This window comes from Clupea harengus, chromosome 12, assembly GCF_900700415.2.
Source record: "Clupea harengus chromosome 12, Ch_v2.0.2, whole genome shotgun sequence".
Taxonomy (NCBI): Eukaryota; Metazoa; Chordata; class Actinopteri; order Clupeiformes; family Clupeidae; genus Clupea; species Clupea harengus.
In genome coordinates, this window is record NC_045163.1 from 10377624 (window position 1) to 10384524 (window position 6901).

Below are 6901 nucleotides of genomic sequence, written 5' to 3' on the forward strand. Positions count from 1 at the left end.
GAGCAGAGAGCTGGGTCCAGTGCCTGGTCTATCTGGTCTTCAGTGGTATATTTTTGTCCAGGCGTTACACCTTCACTTATTTGTCATGCCATTACAAATAGGCAGAGCTCATCTTCAGGCTACCACTCAACACAAGGCACTGATTCCTGTAATAAGGCAGCGCCCCTAGTAAGCAACACTTGGCAATGGGGCACAGAAGTATTACAGAGATCAGCTCCTTCTGTTGAGAGACAGGTTAAAGAACATGACTATTTATAATGGCAGACAGAACAGTGTTTGGGAAAATATTTAAAGTGGACCTCAATTTCAATGTTCACAATTTTATTCACAATATATTCGTACAGCCTTCTCCCCACTACATTATTCCACATCACATATAGCTCAAGGTGTCTGTGATTCTTTCTGTCAAATTTGCTCCTCAAGGTCATCTAGCTGTCTGTTCAGTGTTTGCGCTAAAAAAAAAACTTCATAAAACATGTATGTAATTTGATTGGCAGTTGAGCATAAATATCAACAACCTTTTGTGAAACCGAATCGCTGACTGTATCTTTAAGCCAGTTCTTCGATCCTGGCCGTGCATGCTGTCATAATTTGGAATACAGAAATTGACTGAGACCTCTCAGAGGAGGCCTATCATAAAATAGGGTAATATCTGACTGCATGCGAAAGACAACAGTTGGCAAATTCTAGAGACAGCTGCAGTCAAAATGCCTATGAGTAACCAGTAAAGAGTAGGACATATATCTACTGGGAGTTTTTGTGTTTTAAAATGAATGTCAAGAAAATATAATGAACATTAACATCAGCATCCAAGAGCATTTAAACAAGAATGTGTGATCAACAACAAGCACATTTCGGGCTATATAACGATTTTAATGCTGCGTTTGTTACAGTATGCGCCTACTGGAGACTTTTATTATGAAGGCTGAAAAAAGGAACGCCACCAGGAAGTAGTTTCATTTTTGCTGCAGGCGTAAATGATGGCGCCAGCTGCTCTTGTTCATGTCAAAACACTGACTGGACTACACTTTGCATAAGTTTAGTAAGTATTTAAGCATCTTGACAGTCTGTTACCATTGCTTGTCCTTATGTATAGTATTCATTAATGTCAATGGAACAATCATTATCGTTCGTTTTATTTTATACATCTAACTAGTTAGCTAAACAGTAAGGTAAACATTACTCACTGGGTCAGGCCGCTTGCTGGCAATAGATAACATTCAAGCAGAAGCGAATTGCATGCTACCTAACCTTTCGAACAGTCTTCCACAGTACAATGTGGTTCTATGGCTGGCTACTAGGTTAATCACGATTTGATGCGCAACGTTAGCTAGATTTTTGGATATCCGAAGGATGTTGCCAAGTTCACATAGATAGTAGGCCTGTAGCTGAGCACTTGGTTGCGTAGTTTAAACTTCAGTTCACAACACACAGTATGTAGGCCACCTGAGCTGAAGACAGACATTGCACTCTGCAGGTTAACGAAACAATATGAAACGAAAGTGCAAGTTATTATTTCATGAAATCAATAGCTGAGAATCACTGCAATAAAATGTCATTTTGAGTGAGCAGGTTCTTGCTTTCATGTGACAAGTTGCTCTATGACATGCATTTTAAGAAAAGTCCCTTTTTTTCAGCAAGGGCATAGTGTTAAATACTTGAGGCGTGTTCACTGCCAGTAGCAGTAGCCCACTTGACTGTAATTAATCAGTTCTATGTGTTCCTGGTAGAAATGGCTTCGTTTGGGTGGAAGAGGAAGGTTGGGGAGAAGGTTTCCAAGGCAACAGTGCAGCAGTTCGAGCAGGAATCTGAGGAGAAGAAGGATGACATTGAGCCCGAAAGTGTGGACTGGCTGCACGCAATCAAACGCAGACGAGAGATCCTGCTGGAGGACTGTGTCACCAGGAGCGAGCGTCTGAAGGATGAAGGGACAGTACTGGCTGAACAGGGCAGGTGAGACTGATGCACTGTGTGTGTGTGTGTTTAGGCATCTTGGGATTATTACAAGTACGGCTAAGCAGGTGAAAGACGTGTTAAAGTGTGTGTGTGTGTCTAAGGGAATTACAAGAACCGCTGAATGGGTGAAAAAGGTGTTGAACTGTGTGTTTGTGTGTCTGCCCATCCTGCACAATGTCTTTTCAGTTTCCTGACTAGTGAGTTTGCCAGTTTGAGCTAGTCTGCATTTTTATAACCGGTATTTTATGGCTTAGGTTGGGTAATAACTGATAAAAGTAAAAAAAAAAAAAGACAACAAAATGATTGTACATGAACTGCAATGAGTAAACATGGTATAGAACCATGAACCATAATGCTACTAGCATGTTTTGGACAGGCATGGCATATTTGTTTTGCTGTGGATTTGGGCTGTCATCTATCACAGGCAAAGCATTTGATTCTATTAGGGCACAAACTGTCAGTCACACCTTGAGAAAAATTGTAGTGTTTTTGTTGTCACTAAATCATTATTTGTACACACAAGATATCTCATCCATATGATCCAAAACCAAAATATTGTGACAACACAAATCTGACCATTGAAAGGGATCAGGTATTGTGTACAGAAGATAATACATTTAAACATGTATGGAGCATAGACTTTTATGAAATGATATTGTAGCACTCTCACATGTTTGTTTCTTTTGCCTCCTTCAAACTGAATTTGTTGAACTTGAAAGACTGGACAGATGGATTATCTGACTTCACAAGCTCTCATCTGGATAACCCCACTAGTCACTTATCTCTTATGAGTTAGCTTGTAAAGTTGAGACCCATCCATGCAGGCTATAGTGTGCCCTGCTCATGTGGAAACCCTGAACCCATTCTTGGCTAAATTGTAGTGAGGCTACTACACTATTTTTGGACGTATGGCTTGAAGGCCTGTATGTCGGCCAAGGTAGAATATATCTTGGCCTTTGCTGCTCACCTAATACTTTCCAACATGGAAATACATTAGTAGCCCCTTTCACATATGAAATATGTTTATGTGGCAGATCAAAACAATCCGTAACCGATGATGAATTGTCATTCTCACTTAGTCGTCAATCAAAGAGAAGTTCTGTGTGTCTTCGTTTCACATGAAACAGCATGTAACAAATTAGTGGGTGCGAACCTCCGTGAGATGAGTGACTAAAATATAGTTATAATTTATGGCACAGCCATAATCTCATGCCAGTTAACCTAGCAATCTAGTTTAGGGAGCCAACTTAACATTTGGCATGTGCTAGAGTGTGTTTCTAAGAACTAATTAGCTGCTTAATTAAACGTTTGTATTTAGGGGCCAAAGCGCGAAGCGGCTCAGGCACCGTGAGTGCCTTTTTTTGATTATAATTTTATGAGTTAATTGGAGCAGACTGTAACATCAGCTAGATAACTAGCTATTAGGGGTGGGAAAAAAAATCGATTTTTCGATTTCTCTCGATTCTCTCTAGAACGATTCTGTCTCGATTCAGAAAAGTTCATAATCGATTTTGTAATAAAAAAAAAAAAAAAAAAAAAAAATTACATTTTTAATTTTTTATTTATTTATTTTTTTACACATTCATTTTGTGTTGAAATGCAAGCTGCATCGATTATTGCATTGTTCATTGAAAGTCATAATTGTGACAAGGGAAAGCTTTTTCTCTAATAAAAAATAGAGAAGGTAATTCATCTGTTGATTTTCTTTAATTATCAAACACAAAGTAGGAAGTGATTTGAGACTGAGTAGCAAACTCAGATGTTTTAAAAATCGACATGCATCGATAATCGTTTTATCGGTTTAGAATTGATAATCGATAATCGGTTTAGAATCGATAATCGGTGTAGAATCGATAATCGGTTTAGAATCGAATCGTTGACCACTGAATCGGAATCGAATCGAATCGTGAGGTGCCAAGCGATTCCCACCCCTACTAGCTATCATGTCATGCAAATCTAATCTAAAACATTTAAGGTGATTTAGTTTAATTTTCCTTAGCTAGCTAGGTAGTTAGCTAGCATAGCGACTAGGCAACCATAGCAACCAGGCCACACCGTTTCCTGCATAACTTGCAAACAAAGTTGAATTTCTCAGCTCACCAATAAAAGACAGTCTTGGGTTCAAAGAGATCCCAAACACTTGCGGATTATGTTAAATGGCTTCACATAGACATTATACAATCCTCAGAGAAATAATGGGACATCAATGGGGCGAGGGGCCGCTCTGATATCAATGTAGTGAATGATGGGGGAGAAGTCCCCCCTCCTTATCCTTGCCATTCTCGAAGGCAGAAATCTTGCTGCTCGCATTCCCACCTGAGACGTGGTAGAAAATTGACGCTAATGTTACTAGGTCACCAGGGGATAGGTTAATGGTCCGGCTTTGCCGTATTCATGACTTTGGCTCCCATTCCCACACAACACCAATATGACGTGTGTGTGTGTGTGTGTGTGTGTGTGTGTGTGTGTGTGTGTGTGTGTGTGAGTGACAGAGACCTGATCTGTTAGAATATGGCGGTGTGGTGGTGGATGGCAGTATCATATGTTTGTTTGGCTGTTGATGCCTCTCTTCTGATTTCATTTCACCAAAATTGCATTCTGTCTTGAGGTCTCTGTCAGACATAACCACTACTCCTCCAAACGCAGGGCAGCTCTAAACCAATGCCTGACGTGAACGTTTTTCCAGTATGACTGATGCTCAGTGGATCAGTTTTGATTGACAGTCTTTCCATCATTCTTGGACATGGGTGCTCATTTATATTGGTAGTGCTGCACAGACTTATCCCCTGTCACCATTCAGATCAATAGACACATTTGGCAGGAATCTTATCTTCTCTGCATCAATGCAGCCATGTCAAAGCTTCATCAGACTTGACATCTGGTGAATGGCTTTTACAACCGGAAGTGCGTGGGTGGGTAATATTGTGTGTGCGTGATTATTTTCCCACAAGTTAACAAGACCCACATACATAAAAAGAGGGGGAATTTGTCCAGCTACTTCCAGGCTTTGGTGGGGTGCAAACAATGGAAATTCACTCTCTTCACAACCATCTCACACAAACACACACACGCACACGCACACACGCACACGCACACGCACACGCACACGCACACGCACACGCACACGCACACGCACACGCACACACAAACACAAACACACACACACACTGCCCCCCCCCCCCCCCCCCCCACGACCAAAAAGACACAGATTCCATTGTTATCCCGTTTGGCCATATGTGTGTGTGCTTGGCTGGGAAGCGCAGTGTTTCTGGGTTGCCTGGAAGTGATGCTGGAGGCAGTATGACTCGTCACCCGTGAAGAGCCTGCTTGCCTCAACACTTTTTATGCCTTATTATTTCCCTCCACTGACTCTGTTTTGGTAAGTCCAGTAAAGTCCAGTAAAGAAAAGAAAATGAAAAGAAAAACATCTCAGTTTCTTGCTCCATCAATCTAGTGTGCTCATTGATCCAAGTAGCAGGAGCCAAGCTGGGGCTTTGGGCCAGGAAATGGGCTGTTGTTAGGTGTCATTACCTCTGCAGGCTTTGCACTCTGGTCTTCAGGCTCTGATCCACACACACAGCAGGTCATTAGTCTTAAATGTGCTACGCTGAACTCCTCATTGGGGGATGATGAAGATGTCTACTACCAGGAAGGTTGGCAGCCTGTGTCTGCTTCAGACAGTCAGCAGAGGGCGCTGTTGGTTTGTTTAAATGACTCTTTGTAGATGACTGTGTAGATGACTCTGTGTAGATTACTTTTTATTTAATATATTAGCTTAGTCCTAGAAAGCACACACCATAACACATGCAGTAACAACAGAAATTCACGTACATACACACACATGCACAAATATGCATGCGTATGTGCACAAGCCCACACACACACTTGGCTGGCACACATGTAGTTCATCCATCACATGAAGTGTTGCTTATTGCTGAACACTTAGAGACAACAAGAAGAGCTTGTCAGAGAAACAGCCTGCAGTAACTTCGAACTGATAAATAACACCCCAAAAAGGTTCATTAGTTTGCGTGGGATACGGAGCTTGTGGAGCTTAATGTTATTGTGTGTGTAACTCCGGTGATAAATGGCAATTTAATATGTAAACTCAAAATGAGGTATGAATATTAAATGGCCTGATCTCAAAATAAGGTTTGAATTTTATGTGGCCTGATCTCAAAATAAGGTTTGAATTTTACGTGGCTTGATCGTTTAGCAAATGTGTGTCCTGCTTGTGAGTTGGTGTGATTGAAGGCGTCCTACATATGACGCTCTGATGTCGGTGAGTCTTTACTGACACTAATCCCTGGGCTCTCAGGGCCTGGGTTCTCTGAAAGGAGTCTTTTCTGCCCTGGATTATCTGTACTTTAAGGGAAAGGCTGCTGTTAAAGCACATCAGTCCTCATTAGGGAGAACTTTGCCTTCATACGCGACAACAAACATGTTTTTTTCGTCACTTTTCCTGTAAAGAGAGAGAAATTGTCAGGAAAAGTGTGTGTGTGTGTGTGACAGAGAAAGAGACAGAGACATAGACAGAGGGACCGAGCAAACAAACAAAATGAATTCTGAACACAAAATGAACTCCTCTCCTCCTCTTCACTGGGCTTAGCTGGTATGTCCATTATCAGACATTATGCATAATGCATTATTTTAATGCATCTCAAATCATTTCCTGGTTGAACTGGTGGAAATAAATTATTTTGGGTGAATTTGCAATCTCTGGTTTCTGTTTAAATGTGTGTGTGTGTGTCTGTGTGTGTCTCCAGACAAAGCTTCTAACAGGAGAATGTGTCCATATGGATGGAATCACTAATATGGACTCCATCCCACTAATGGATTGCCTTAGAGTGCCACCTCGTTGCCGGGTCAACAGGAGTAGTCTGTCAGCCTCTTTTGGGGAGAAAAAAAAAGAAAGGAAAAAAAAAACTGTCCATGGCTATGTGTC

The 6901-nt window shown here is 41.3% G+C and overlaps 1 long non-coding RNA gene across 1 annotated transcript; it reads left to right on the forward strand.

The window, feature by feature from the left end:
• The first annotated feature begins 575 nt into the window (after window positions 1–575).
• On the forward strand, window positions 576–1818 carry LOC116222829. Its single transcript, XR_004164796.2, has 2 exons — window positions 576–1042; window positions 1731–1818. It is a non-coding gene; the product is annotated as an uncharacterized LOC116222829 (long non-coding RNA).
• The last annotated feature ends 5083 nt before the right edge of the window (window positions 1819–6901 follow it).